This window comes from Peromyscus eremicus, chromosome 8b, assembly GCF_949786415.1.
Source record: "Peromyscus eremicus chromosome 8b, PerEre_H2_v1, whole genome shotgun sequence".
Lineage (NCBI taxonomy): Eukaryota > Metazoa > Chordata > Mammalia > Rodentia > Cricetidae > Peromyscus > Peromyscus eremicus.
The window spans coordinates 19160190-19176398 of record NC_081424.1 but is presented as its reverse complement, the minus strand read 5'-3'; the positions used below and the strand labels follow the sequence as shown (position 1 = coordinate 19176398).

The 16209-nt window shown below is 40.2% G+C and overlaps 1 non-coding gene across 1 annotated transcript; it reads right to left on the bottom strand.

Annotated features, from left to right (window-relative positions):
* Window positions 1-14540: 14540 nt before the first annotated feature.
* Window positions 14541-14647, bottom strand: LOC131918922 (U6 spliceosomal RNA). The gene has a single exon (XR_009381141.1). It is a non-coding gene; the product is annotated as a U6 spliceosomal RNA (small nuclear RNA).
* Window positions 14648-16209: the final 1562 nt, after the last annotated feature.

Genomic DNA, 16209 nt, shown 5'->3' with positions numbered 1-16209 from the left:
TCCATCTATTCTGCTTTGGAGAGGTCATCATCCTTGCTGGGGTGGAGGTATTACAGGGATACAGTTGTTTGGAATCATCCCCATTCCTCTTATCCATGATTCTTCAAGTAAGCCAAATAAATTCATTGCTTTATCAACCTAGATTTGGATGGGATTGTTTGTTTGGCCTGCCATTGTTGCCCTATCTAGAATGTCTAGTTCTTCAGGTCTCTCCTGGAAAAGTTACCTCAATGAAAATATGGCAAAATAATGAGCAAAAGAATGTTACAATTTTGTCTACCTGATGAGAAATAAACATGGCCTCATTTAATGCTTTAAAATCCCAGTAAAGGGAAATTAAGTAATAGTTTAATAGCTAAAATAAATGCTACAATTTAACTTTACCTATTTTCTTTTTCTTATCTTTCTTTCATTCTCTCTTTCTTTCTTTCTTTTTTTTGGTAAAGATATAGTTTCTGTCTTTTTTCTTTCACTACCCCCAACAAGGTCTTAAAATTGTTTAATGCTGCTTAAGGTACAATAGCTGCCACAGTGTATCTATGGGCTAAGAACAGCATATAGCCAGTTCCATTACACCATCGAACTGAAAGGACACCATATTCATTACCACCTTAACTGTGAGTAACTTCAAATTATGAAAACTCGGGGGAAGAAGTTGTAGGGATTTCTGCTTATAACCCTAATGCCTGAGAGGTTAAGGCAGAAGGATCTGGAGTCCAAGGCAAACCGCCCCTATATAAGAATTACAAGTCCAACCTGAGCTATATGAGACTATGTCTCAAAAAAATCATGACTGGAACAAAAAAGAAAAAAAAACTAAAGAAAAGATATGGTATTCATTTTGGTCTCTGAAATCACAGATTCACAGAGTGTTGGAAGATTTCTTCTACATCAGTAGGATTCTTGCCAATGACTCAAAAGTAGTCCTGTGCTTTCCTGGAAGATGAACAAGGCCAGCCTCCTCACAATGGCATTTATATAGTACTCATGTGGTACTGGGCCTTTTAAGACCATGTTCACAAAGACCAATTTCAAGCAAATACAGTGTGTCTATGAACAAAAAAGCCATTTCTAGCCATTTAGTGTTTTGTACAGTCTCCAAAGAAAAAGAGTTCTAACTCCATCCTTGGTCCCCTTGATCCCTTAACTTTTCTTTGTGACTGTGAAAATGATGTAAATTGGATCTGAATACCATTCCTTTTTCTGTATTGATCCATTTTTGTCTATGTGTCTGAGGGAAAGGCGAGGAGAGGGAGAGAAAGTATCCCTCTGTAAGCAAAAGTGAACTGATATGAAGTGTCTCTCTCCTAAGAGCACACATTGCCCAGGATATGAAATTCAAATGAGTGGTGTGTGATATGCATAAAGATGAGCACATTTTTGTTTCCCATAGCGCTCCTGAGAACCAGTTTGTTTATGCATGAAATGGATTGTTTGGGATCGAATAGTGTGGGGCCAAGTAACTCCTCTGCATCTTTAAAATAAAATTGCAAATTAAATGAATCAAGGTGCAACATGTAAAATGATGTATGCATTCTGCTGAATTTAATTGGATTCTAATTAAATTACTTGGAGCAAGATGAATTAGATTGTTTTTAAAGCACATTTCAGATAAACTTAATGAAGTTCTGTAAATGAAGAAGGTAGAATAAGCCTTGTTTAATGACTTGGTTGCTGATATATTACCTTGGAGTGACAGAGAGGTCAGGCTGACCTTGGGTCATTTCTTCCTTCACGGAGAGAGATATTATATTAGCTTTAAAAGAACTGGCTGAAAAGAGAATTGGCCATACCTTATGTTGATGGTAACATAACTTACTGTGACATTTAGTGATGGGTTTGTACCTATATATTTTTTCTTAAAAGATTTTGAGTTCCCTGGTATTGGAATGGTTTCCAAGAAGGAAACTGGAACTAAGATGAATGTTCGCAGAAGGGTGCTTCCTCTTATTTCTAGAATCCTCCAGAGGAGATTATGTCAGAGGGAGGGAGGCTATCCTAGAGATAGGAGAGTACAGAGAGTACACACTTGAGAGAAGAAGTCCCCAAACTATGATAGCTTTTACAGGGAGGAGGCACCTAGATTCATCCCTTCATGCCACTCAGGAGGTTACAGATATATAGGAGAATGCTTTGATGGACCATTTAGGGAAGTTGTGTTCAAGCATCATGGTTCCCAGTCCGTACAGATAGATTCCTTTGCCCAAGGGTGGCACAAAACCTGCAAACCTTTAATTCTAAGGGGTAGTTTGGGTTTAGAAAATATGCATCCCACTAGTGCACAAGATTCTAGTGCACAGGATTCACTCACTACACACAAGACTCCAGTCTGTTTACTCTAGAAGAGTGGGCAGGATTAGAAATAATAGACCAAAGAGTTTATGATGAATTGCTCCAGAGGAGGGGAGGAGAGACGAGGAGAGGAGAGGGGAGGAGAGGAGGAAGAGAGGGGAGGAAGCCTTTTCTGTCTCCTAAGAGTTGAGGATTTCTTCTGAGTGCAGAATCAAAAGATTCAGATTCAGGTTTAATTTGTTTTGTTAAATTTTGTAGCACAAAAGATCTCTGTACTTCAACTTTTGGAAAAATGTATTTCCATTTCGATTTGTAAACCATTGCTAAGTGAAGCATCTTGCTTCCTTAAACACAAAAACACCTGGTGGTTTCTCTAACCCTTTTGCAAATGCTCATCATTTTATCATGGACAAAGATTATAGTTCTTTTCAGTTGGAATCAAGGATGAGTAAAGTTAGAGGAGGATAGGAAAGAGGCAGAAGGAAAGGTCTAGAGATAAAAGAAACTTAATTGAAGTGAAAAAAAAAAGATAAATCAGGAAAAGAGAACTGTCCTAATGACAAACATTTACTTTTCCAAAACATCAAAGCCATGTGACTAATGACCTCATAAGTTATCTGGCCGCTAACGCATTGGTAGTACCTCATGTACATTCTAGATACATAGCCAAATCAAGGAAGGTAGGAAAACAGGCCCCTTGAAGAACAGAACAGGGGCCTGCTGTGATATATATTTTGTAAATGATTCCTTACTCCCAGTTCTGTTTCAGATACACTAGTGAGAGATAAGAGACTTGGCTTTTCATGTTTGGCAAATAAATTTTTGGTTTACCTAACAGAATGCATCCATCAGCATTTCCCCATTTTATGTTTATGAAAATATTTACTAAAAGTGCATAAATGGCAAGGACTGGGGAGAGACCTTGGTGAATGTGCTTGGTAATTCTGTGTCAATTTGATACAAGCAGGGAATCATCTGAGAAGAGGGAACCTCAGTTGAGAAAATGCCCCCCCCAATTGAACTGTGGGCAAGCGTGAGGGGCATTTTCTTGATTGATGGTTAATCTGGGAGGGCCCAGCTCATTATGGGCAGTGCAGTCCCTGGGCAGGTGATCCAGGGGTGTATAAAAAAGCAAACTGAGCAATCTAGGCAGAGTGAGCCAGTAAGTAGTGTTGCTCTATAGCATCTGCTTCAATTCCTATTTCCAGGTTCCTGTCTTGAGTTCCAACCCTGACTTCCCTGGATGATGGGCTACGAGATAATCTGAAATAAAGCCCTTCCTCCCCAGGGTGTTTTCTATCATGGTGTTTTATTATAGAAATAGAAAGCAAATGAATACAGTGGGTAAATCTCCTGCCATGAAAGCATACGTAATGTAGTTTGGATACTCAGAACCCTATTAATGGGGGTGGTAAGGGACAGGAATCCCCAGGGTAAGCTGGCTAGGCAGAATGACTGAACTAGTCACATCTGGGTCCAAGTTGGAAACCCTGTATCAATACACAGGGTAGAAAGCAATCAAGGAAGACACTATCATCAACCTCTGGTTTCCACATGCACATACACACAAGTGTACCCATGCAAATGAACATATATACACCACAAACATGCTCCCACACACATACATGCACACCATATACATAAATATATAAACACCACACACATACACACATGCACCCACACCAATAAATATGTATACCACAAAAACACAAACACATATGCACACCACACACATACAAGCACACCACACAGTACACTCATGTACACAGCACATATGTACACCACACACATAAGCATATACACATGCACACCATGCACTTACACACATGCATAAGCACATGACTACAGGTAAGCATTTAAGAATTTTAAAAAATGGAGAGGTAGAAGCAGATAGCTTATGAGAGTTGGCTTTCTGTTACTATTACAACACTTGGTACAATCAATTCATGAAGAGAAAAGGTTTGTTTGGACAGGAAGGCAACATTTCTAGGAAGCAGGGTACTAGGCCTTACCCTATAACCACTCAGAGGTTCCAGGTTGTGATCAATTGACCCCATTGCCTTGGCACCATGGTGAAGCAGAGCTTCATGTAGACACATGTGGTAGAACAGAAACATTTACCTCATTGCTAGGAAGCCAAGAGGAAAAGGAAGAAAAAGAAGGTGGAGTCCACTATCTATGTTGAAGCAAACCTTTATGACTTACAAAACCTCTCATCAGGCCCTACCTTCCCAAATACCAACCAATAGCACCATTGTGGAGCCTAAGGCTCAACACAGGGAACTGAAGAATCTAAACCATAGCATGGGGTTATGAAGAAGAAATGGGGCTTCATCCTCTATTTCTACAAACATTTCTTTGTGATATAACTATCATGTTCCAACTCGGATAACATCAGAAGCCAAGAGAAATCAGAAGGCTTATTCCTACCAAGGCATGCACATTAGCACAGAAACTTTAAAAAGACAAATCAAGACAATTACACAAACATGGAGGTATTTTAACTGATTTATATTCATTATTTCAGCACAATAGGAACAGTCATATATGTCCACATCACTTCAAAGATGAATGCTATCCAAACATAGAACAGTGTTCTTGATAAAGATAAACAATGCAAGACAGGGGTAGAGAAGTTAATGAATTCTTTACAAATACTCTAAGGTAAATGAAGGCTATTACTAACAACAGAAAGGTCACCCAAATAATTCTGACTCTTACATTGCAGCTAGCTCAGAGTAATGGGAAGGTGATCCCCCCCCCTTTTTTTTTACAGGCAAATAGCACAGCATTATGGGAAAGGGAGTGTGAATGAGACTCTCCATGATGGTTCATTGTCAATGACAATCCACGCTATCAAAATGATAGCAATAATCTAACTGCCTTTCATGTCTTGGCTTCTCATGAGTTCTGTACACAGAATGGTAACTTGGGACACATTGACAGGATATCAGGTAGAGGTAAAACTCTAGTTCCTAGGCTTATGGGAAATGCTTGATTGAGGACTTTTCTACAACCATATGGCACAAGAGAACAACACCTGGCACTTTCTTTCCTTTACAGAAACACCTGGAAGGCAACTGGCAATCGAAACATATTGGCAAGAGTATGAATTTTGGGTGGTATATATTTAGTAGTGGGGGGGGACAGGAATAGCCCAAATGTGTTGTTCAAATTTCAACCTCCCCTTGCTTCAAGGCAATAGAGGTCTTGTGAGAAATCAGAAACCAGCAGGTGTTTAATCTCTGCATGCACAGATAGATGCAAAGATCCAGCTGGACTCCAGAGTGAGCAGGAAGTTTTGCATAGCAGCCAAGTCAGATAAAGGGCCTGGGCAAGGATCCTCTACTCCATAAGGCTGGCATCTATATCTAAATGATTCTGACAATGGGCCTTTCATAACATTTACATCCTCTCTTTTATTTCACATCCACGATGTTTCTCCATAGAAACAAAATACAGACTCTAAGTAGCACTGAAGTTCATAAATGGTCATTTAGAGAAAATGTTATGATTGACAGAGAATGTAACTTGGAGAATAACCTTGAAGTGACATAATGGTTATTAACCTCTTGATTTGTTAGCACATCAGTACTTAAGAGTCGGAATCAAAAGTTGTGTTACTTTTAGTAACTGGTAAGCTAATGTATCTTCAGTGTACTTGAACACTAAAGACAGTAGTGAGGCCAGTGTGCTTTCTCAGTACCCTGTGAGGTGTCTTTTACTTCAGAACTACAGCTAATGATAAGGAAGAGAATGCAAGCTCACAGAGAGGTGATGCCTTTGCTGTGGATCTCTACAGACTAGACTCCGTCTACTGAGAGGCTCAACAGAAGCAAGGTGAAGGAGTAGGCTTTCCATCATTACTTCACCTTGACAGAAGATGAAGTAAAGATTCCAATTGTAATCTCAGGTTAAACAACACAGGAGAGGGAAGTTTGGGGGTTGGGATGTAGAGAATCAGGAAGAAAGGGAAAGAGGCAGCAGACTGCCCTGGTGTTCATTTTTGCTACACTGTGGAAGGAAGGAACACCAAGTCTCTAAAACTGCACACTTCATTGCTAAGCCACTAGTGAGGCATGTGCGTGTTGGAATCTTTTCTTACAAGTGGGAAATCTAATAGGACACTAACCCCAGGACAACCTACCTACACGGTCCTACTCAGAAAACCCAGGCAATCACAACCAGCTTTCTGTGTGCTGTTGACCACATCAAGTGACTTCCAAATCCACCTTTGGGTTGTATTTATTCAACTCGCCTCCCTCATCACATTATCACGGGACTCAGCGTTTCTCACAGACTAGCCTTCATCAACCACCTGCTCTTATGAAAAGCTCATTTGTGAACTAACATATTTCTCCTGACTCTCAGGCTCTGGAGTGCTGAATCAGAGCTGGAGGCAGCCAGCATTGCTAATTCCCTGTTGACAACTGGACTTGACAGATGCAAGAGCAAGTGTTCTAAAGTCGGTGAGGAATATTTCAGTCAGTAATGAGATAACCCATGAGAAGATGCAGCCACATTACTTTTCTCTTTGAAGCAGACCTTTGCCCATCATACTAGATGTTCCTAAGTCTCTACCATCCCCTTAAGCAAGTCACCATTCAACATGTATAAAATCCTGTCCTGCATTGACAATTTCTCTTTCTCATGATCTTGGATGTGTCCTTCTGTTAATACATCTTCACTAACTTCAGATTTCATAAGACTTTGAACTTCCAAGAATGAGTTGTTTTTTCTTATGAAAAGGCAGTAGAAGGACACATACAAACATATAACACTCATAGCAAGACTACTTTGATGGTCTCAGAGATACTCATGAAAGAAAGGTACCTAGACATAAGGAACAATTGTTAATCAAGAAGGTTCTCCTTGGACCAGAAGGCAACATTTCTAGGAAGCAGGGTACTAGGCCTTACCCTGTAACCACTCAGTGCCAGGCACTGGGCATCTAGGTTGTGCCCACAGTTCTGAGGTCCTATTCATAGAGACTATGACAACCGAGGCTAAAGCAGTTAGCCTAATTTAGCTCTCTGTTGCTATGATGAAATACTGACCAAAAGCAATCCAAAATCAAAAGGCTAGCCAAGGCTGGACCTAGAACAGGAGCCTGGAGGCAGGAACTTAAGCTGAGACCAATGGGGAAAACTGCTTATTGGCTTGATCGTCTTGCCTTCTTATACAACCCAGGACCACATGTTCAGTGATAGCACTATCCGTAATAGGTTAGACTCCATCCTACCAATCAATAATCAGAAAATGCCCCCACAGGTATGGTCATAGGCTAATCAGATGGAGATGCGTCACCAATTAATGTCTTCTCTTCCCAAATGACTCTAGTTTGTGCCAAGTTGACAAAAACTAACCAGTCGGCCAGCTGTATCCAGCCACCAGTAAACTAGAAAACCTAGTGGTTTGATAGTTTTACAATTCTAGGGGCTGAGAAGATGGTTCAGTGGGTCAAAGTTCACAAGCCAGACAACCTGAGTTCGGGTCCTCAAAACCTGCGTACAAGCTGGACACAGGGGCATGTGTCCAGAATCCTGGCAGTCCCACAGTGAAAAGCTAGTCAGAGATGGGAGAATTCCTAGGAAGCTTACAGGCCATCAGCCTGGAGTGTGAAGCGTAGCCACAAACAAGGAAGAAGGCAAGGACTGATACCCAAGGTTGTCCACTGTGTGCTATGGGAAGCCAGCGTGCACATCACACACACACACACACACACACACACACACACACACACACATACACACACAATCAAACACATATCACCCAAATCACATACACACACCACAACACATACATATCACACATTCATATCATACACACACACACACACACACACACACACACACTGTGCTGGTTGAGGTTTGTCAACTTCACACAAACCAGAGCAATCTGGGAAGAGGGACCCTTAATTGATAAGATGCCTCTATCAGCTTGCCTATAGACAAGTCTGTGGTGTATTTTCTTGATTATGGTTAATGTGGGATGGCCCAGCTTACTGTGGGAAGATGGTCCTGATGTAGAGGAGAGGAGGATGATCAAGTCATAGGAAGCAAGCCAGTAAGCAGTGTCCTCCATGGCTTCTGCTTCAGTTTTTGCTTCCAGATTTCTGCCTTGGGTTCCTGCCCTGACTTCCCTCAGTGATGGAGTGTGACCTGAAAGTTGCAGGAAGAAATAAAACCTTTCCTGCCCACATTGATTTTGGTAGGTGGCTTGTCACAGTGATAATAAACACACACACACACACACACACACACACACACACACACACACACATACATACACACAAACATAAGAATAAATATTTTTAAAACTTTGTAACCATGAATTCCAATATAAAATAGAGCTCTAAATATGTACTGCACAAAGAAAAAAAAGGAAAAACCCACAACTGTTTCTACGTGAGATCTGAAAGTTGTTTTCTGTAAAATTGAGTGCAGAATGAAAATTAGGAGAAACCATCTCCTTTTTGGTAATTTTGAGCACTGGAATATTCCTTTGCAGTAAAAATTGGCCCATTTTACTTTAACAACATGATTAACCTTTCCAGAAACTTGTTCTTTGTGAGAATCCATTTTTTTTTCTATCCAGAAATGTTGCCATTTATGCCTCTAAATGAACTAGTTTTACTGGATATAAATGACAGGGTTTTTTGGTTTTTGGTTTTTTTTTCCAATACTAAATATAGCCTTGCCTCTAAAATCGGCAGAAAACAGCTTCTACAGTTGAGGCGACAGTTTTCTGCTCATTCACAGTAGCAAGAGAACATGCTTTTGCAGCTGATGTCGTTTTAATTCTTCTCTTTCCTTCTTTGTTTTTCCTTCGCCACCAGGCAGGTTCTGCCTACAGGGCTCTGTGGACCTGAATCTTCCCCAGGATCCAAGGTCCCGTTAACACTAGAAAAACACTCAAGTGTAATGCACACACCTCTTGTTCAGATAAACCATGCCACTTCTGGACCCATGCCTCCCAGAGATCCTGATCCATTCCTGGCACCATGTGAATCCAGGTGCACCTCAGGGAAACTTCTAGAACCAGCTGTCTACCCCTCTCTTCCCTTCAGCCCCACTGTCCTCAGCCTTCCTTTCCCACCTCGTGTTTACCTTCCGAAGCAGCACAGGGCCCCTATCTGGCGTCTGCCACTCAAGAAAACACTGAGTATCCAGCCGACGCCCAGGAGACCACAAGGCGGTATCACCATCTGCATCTCAGAAGATGGCAGTGTGAGCAGGACACAACTGGACAGAAACAAAATGGCTGTAACCATGGAGCCTGACAAATCAGAGTGTATTCGAAGACAAAATCTTCCAGATATTGCTCAAATCATACCCTCTGAACAAACACCTCAGATCATTTAAGATGTGCCAAACAATAAAAGAGAACAAAATGAATATCCAATCATTCTTGATTGGGAAAAATAAGTCATGTTAGAGATTTCAATTCTTGCAGAGACAATAACAGTAATCATTACTAGTACTCCTGTAGTACTTAGGAAGTGCTAAGCACGTTGACGGTTTTACGTGAACTGACCCGGTGTCTCGTAGTGTTTGTGTGGGCTTAATCTTGATCTTGATTGGATTGAAACAGTCCTAGGAGACTAGTGAACCACATTTCAGAATGTGTCCGTAAAGGCAGAGGGGATCCATTTACTTTAAAGGAGGACCCAGTGTGAATGTGGGTGGTACCATCCTGTGGGCTGTGGACAGAATTCCCCCTGCTCCTCCTGGTCACTATGAGGCAAGCTGGTCTGTACCATGCCCTCTGTGTCATGACAGACCCCAAACTCTGAAATTGTTATCCAGAATAAATCCTTCCATCTTTAAATTATTTTTCTTGCTATTTTTCCTACTGACTAAAAGTCTGAATAATGCCATAGCTATTCTTACATTCTTCATTTTACAGATGAACAAGCAGACATACAAAGCAGTTAGTAACTTGTATAAGGTCACACAAAAACCTCTGCATGCGTAAACATAAGTGATGGAAATCCAAACTCCAGCTGAAGCCAGCATCTGAGTTACAGCCCACACCAATAAATCCACAGGCCACACCCAAGCACACAGACACATCAGTCACACAGATACACAGGCACGTGTGCTGCTGTTCTTTCAGCGACACTTTCTACATAGAGGTGTTTTTATTTTACTTGTGGGGTTTGTCTGCACGTGTATCTGTGCACCCCATACATTCTCGGAGCCTAGAGAGGCCAGAAGAGGGCATTGGATCCCCTGGAACTGGAGTTACATACAGATGTGAGTACCTGTGCTTGGGACCTCTGCAAAAGAAGCCAGTGCTCTTAACCACAGAGCCATCTCTCCAGTCCCACAGCATCATTTCCCTTTTCCTTTTTTTGTCGTATGTTTCGCTGTCTTCGCTCCTAGAATTTTTATGTTCCTTGACTATAAAACGATGTGAGATGGGATGGGTTGAGGACAGAGCTTGGGAAGGAGTAAGGAAATGCAGCTCATTCTGAAAGCACTTTGTTTATCTGCTTGTGTTCATTAAAATAACTTTCAGAGAGCAGCATCCGTGTGAGAATAGTTACATAATAAAATAGAGGATGAGAAAGAGTGCACTTGCCTGTCCTGAATGTCAGAATGCAAAATTTAAAGTTATGTATCTGCACGTGCAAACTTTCCTCTGTGGATATTCATCAAAGCGGGAACAGAGAACTAAGGTTTAACTGGTGCACAGTGCTGGTGTACTCTTGCATTAATGGCAGCAGCAGGAACCGAGTAACAACATTGGCATTGACATTCTTCACTACAATTGGTCATCTCATATCTGAGAATTTAATGAAATCAGAAGATGGGAAAACTAGATGTTTTGTCATGATTATTGTTCAAAATAATAAAAATTAGAAATGACCAAAATGTTGCTGTAATGTGATGTTTCATTAAGTCATGGTACATTGGCTTGCTCAAATAGTAGACAGCAATTTCATATCATTGTCAAAGCTGTAAATGTATATAAGTGATTAACCCATAATACCAAATGAAAAACTCCTCAGAAATCATTTCTGGGCCTTAACTATGGGTGAACATATTTTATGCATATTAACTGACCTTTTCCTCGTTTGTTTTCTGAGTGTCACATTATGGACACATTATAGATCAACAAATGGATCAACAGTTTTATTTTCCTGTTAAGACTATTCTCTTTTACTGAATTAAATCATGAAGAATTTGGAAAATGTGATAGATGAAATCATAACACTGTATGTTTAGGGAAGGTGTGACCTTGGACCAACACATTATAATATACGTGCTGGCATGTCAGATTCTGACTACTTCCCATGGGAAATGTTTTATGATGATTAATTGGAAGCCTGTAAAATACTCTGAATTAACTACATGAAAAATTCCTGGTTATCAAAAATAAAATATTTATAAGATTTTTACATGGTTTTTCTTTGCCTTTATTGGTTTTAATTCTGCAACTTTGATTAAGATGATTTATAATCTCCAATCCCTTTCTGTAATTCAGCTCCAATCCTTTCAGATTGTATCACAGTGTAAATAGGTAAGAAATAATGGTGCCTCATGCATACTAAGTAGAGGTAGTTCTCTGAATACAAAACTTCAGGCAAAATCAAGGGGGCACTGCCATAAAGAGCGTATATTCCAGCGTTTCTGAACATTTGGCATGGTGTGATATGACAGGCCGTGTGCTATGGCTTTGCTGTAATCCACCTCCAAGCCTAAACTGTGTGTTCTTAGAGGAGGAACTCCTCAAGAAGGTGCACTATTCCACAGTCCAGCAGAATCTTTCCACTAAATTAGATGGTGGGGGCTGTTTTCATTTTGTTGATGAAAACCATTAAATATGGTACTTTCCAAATAGCCTGGGTAGATTAATAAAAATAATACCCCAAATATATTGAAATCATAATACGTGGAAAGTATTTACATAGCATGTTATATTTACTCTCATTTAATTTTCAGGATACCCCTCTAAGCAAGGCTGTCCAGGTTATAGATGAGAAAGCAGCTAAGTTTCCAGCTAGAAAAATGTGGTGGTTTGAAAGAAAATGGCCCCCAAAGGGAGTGGCACTATTAGGAGGCGTGGCCTTGTTGGAGGAAGGGTGTCATGGTGGGGATGGACTTTGAGGTCTTTTTCTCAAACTTCCCTCAGTGTGACGGCCAGTCCACTTCCTGTTGCCTGCAAGATGTAGCATTCTCAGCTCCAGCACCACATCTGCCTGCACGCTGCCATGCTCCCCGTCATGATGATAACGGACTGAACCTCTGAAACTGTGAGTCACCCTCAATTAAATGTTTTCTTTATAAGAGTTGCTGTGATCATGATGTCTCTTCACAGCAATAAAAAAAAAAAAAAAGCCCAAACTAAGGCAGAAGATAAATCTTTCCAATTGCATGTAACACAAAGATGCTACTGAAAGCTATCTAAAGCTTTAGAAGATTTTGACCTGTAATGGATTTGTAACTATGTAGCTTACTGTGTAGAGATATACTGTTTTAAGGGTTGGGGAATTTGGAAAATGAATGGCAAAGCAACTGGAAACCTAGCAAAGAGAAAGGGTTCTGAAACTCATCCAGTGTCCTCATATTCAGCGAGGAAATTACTAAAATAAAAGATTTCTAAGTTATTGCTTGCACGTCTGTTAGACGCTGTCCTATAATTAATGGTAGACAGTAGTATAGACACTATATTTCAATCATCTGTTAAGTAGGTAATGTTTGTTCCTTTGATTTCACTGAGTTGGTATTTATTATATTCACAATTTAAAATATTAAGGTAAGTACTTCATAGTTTTGATTTTCTCCTTCCTTTCATAATATAGGCCCAGTGTGCTTGCAGTAAGTCCTGTTGATTGATTCTCAGTCTCTGCCAGATCCATGCCATTCTCCACCACAACATCAGTGCTCTTGCTGTGGATGTCTTTCTGTACAGCTGTGACTATGTGCTGCTCTGACTGGTTGATAAATAAAGCTGTTTGGCCTATGGCAAGTCAGGTTATAGGTAGGCGGGAAATTGAAGAGAGAGACAGGAAAAAGAAAGGCAGAGAGGAAAGAGACACCAGCATTGTCAGGAGAAGCAAGACGTGAACACTGGTAAGCCATAGACACGTGGCAACTTTTAGATTAATAGAAATAGGTCAAGTTATAAGAGCTAGCTAGCAAGAAGCCAGCCATAGGCCATGCAAATGGTAATTAATATTAAACCTCTGAGTGATTATTTTATAAGCAGGCTGTGGGACAGCAGGGCGGAGAAACCTTCCAACTACATGCTCTGGTTCATTCTATCATCTTCCAGATCTAGATTCCTATAGCTCTGTCTACAATCCCTTTCAATTCATATGTGGCAGCTAAAGGGGTCTTTGGAAAATAGAAAATGCCTTACACATAATGACTCCTGTCTTGGATCTGTTGACATTCTGCGTTTCACCTCCTTTTCTCATTGGCTGCAGCCATTGTGGTTTCTGAATAGAACTTTCTGTCTTGCCCCCCTCCACCGCACTGGTGCCCAGCCTGCAATGCTTTTTTTGTGTAGCAATTCATGTAGCTCCCCTTAGAGTTGCCTCATCTTGCCTTCAACTTAACTGAAGACCTGCCATCTTTACTCTCTAGTACTACTTCCAATGACTTCACTAAGGCTCCAATCACAACCTAGCACTGTGTGATTTCTTCTTTGCTTCATTGATTACTTACTCACTCTGAATCTTCCCAAAGAGACAAGCGACTCTCTAAGGTCAAGGGTTGGGCATCTGTCACTGCTGCATCCAGGACCTGGCCTCCAACCTTGCTCTCACCGTTGACTACTTCCATAAGTCAAAGACAAACTATGGAAATACTAGATAGGGAGTCAAGTGTGTTGAAATATTGTGTATTGTCATCAAATATCCAAAAGCAAAATACTGAAATTCTAAGATACAATTTCAAATGTATTCAAATGTAGAACTTATGTGGCAGGCTCTTTTCTAAATGTTTGACTTAAACGAGTTCATCTAATCCTATCAGAAGCCTTGGAAGAGAGTACAATTAAATCCCTCTTTTGTTGATGAAACATGAGGGCCCTCCAAAAGTCCTCCTAGGGAAGGGGGGTGGGCAGTGGAGCTGCTGTCTTTGAAGGCTTAAATGATAACTGTTTTGCTTGCCAGGGGAGGTTTCTGCTGTACATGTTCTGAATAATATTTTTTCTGTGACATAGAATTGAACCTAGGGCCTCGTGCATGCTAAGTAAGTGCTTTATCACTGAGCTACAAGCTCAGCCCCTGATTTAATTAACATGGACTGCTACAAAATGTGCAAGTCATCCTTGTACAGGGCCCATGCTAACCTTCCCTGAAACATTTCATTTTTAGTACATGTGTTCCTGAAGCAAACACAGAATTCATTTTGTAAAAGATGTCTTACCCAGTGTCACTTTTTGTTGGATTTGAATTTGAATTTTTATTCTTTTATATATTGACAAACTGTAGTTATACATACTCATGAATTACAAAATAATGTTTGATTTAATATATCTATTACCCTTGATATCTAATATTTTTGGTGACGAGAACACCTGAAATTTATTGTCTGTGATATAGAAACGCACACTATTCCATCCTTAGCTCTGTTTAACAAGAAGTATATTTGATCTTAAAAATTAAAACCAGCCCTCTTCCTCCTACCCAGCAAATCCTGTATCACTTTTTAACTCTGCTAAGGTTTCCATGGGAAAACACCAGCATGAATATCTAGTGCCCTAGGAACTAAGCCAAATGAACTAGGGGGAAAAAAGAATAGCAATTATCCATGGGCAGTGGCCCAAGAGCCACTCCAGGACCCTGAAACTTGCCAGTCCTCTTCCATCACTGATCTGGCAAGCTGACAATGGGTATTAATGATATTAACAAGGTCATGTGTTAAATATGCTTTCTCTCCCAAATCTCATCAGCTCACAGGTGTCATCTGGCTTGGCTTGCTTCACCTCGGGTGCACTGGCAAAGCCCCTGTCTTGGAATCAAGCAAGGATCGAACCAGCATGGGGTCCAATACACAAGGCCATCTGCCTGCTGTGAATCTGGGAGATTTCTCATACTTCATGAATGCTAACAAAGAAGACAATTTCTGGGCTAGGCATGATGCTGATTCCCCCAAGAAAGCACAAGAATTCTCTCACAAATAGGCAGGGACAATCACAGTCTACTGTTTGCTCTTTCTGAAGCTTTCTTAAAGGCATAATTTACTCATTCTCACCTTTCAGAAAAAATTCACGGAATAACTATGTCTCACTATAAAAGCATAGTGCATTGATAGCATGTACCCAAAGATCCATAAATGAGGACAAAAGTATTTTTGCTATTTTGTGTATATAATTGGTAACTTTTCTCAAGTAATTATGTAATTAACTTAGCTCAGAGGGCAAGGTGAGACAACCTGGCACTGTACCAATAGATTTTAGCCAGTATCAATGAATCAGCAGTCAAAAGAAAATCTTGAGGACTGAATGTTGAAAACACCATTTTCTTCTTGTTTTCTATAATTAAATGGGTTCTTGATTTTTCTTAACACAGGCATGTGCCTTCAAGCAGTACTTACACATCTATTTATCTGAAACTATAAATGTGTGGAGACAGTTCCTTTGGTAGTAAATATTCAGGGATGTGGAATTATTAGAAATTAAGCATCCCTTTGGCCTATTATTCCTATCTGATTGAGCTCTGCTTCATTATAATCTACGTTCACTAATCTCAGTACCATTTATTTTGCATATTGTGAAAAATAGTGAAACGTAGAAAAAAATAGGCCAAAGAAGAACATTTATAATTGTAACTGCTGGCCACTTTTACTGTTTGGGTTTTTAGTTATACCTTAACAGTACGTGAAATTTTATGACCTGTTCTGAATACAAAATTTAAATATATTTGCTTGAGTCCTGCTCAAGTTTGGTAATCAAGGTTTT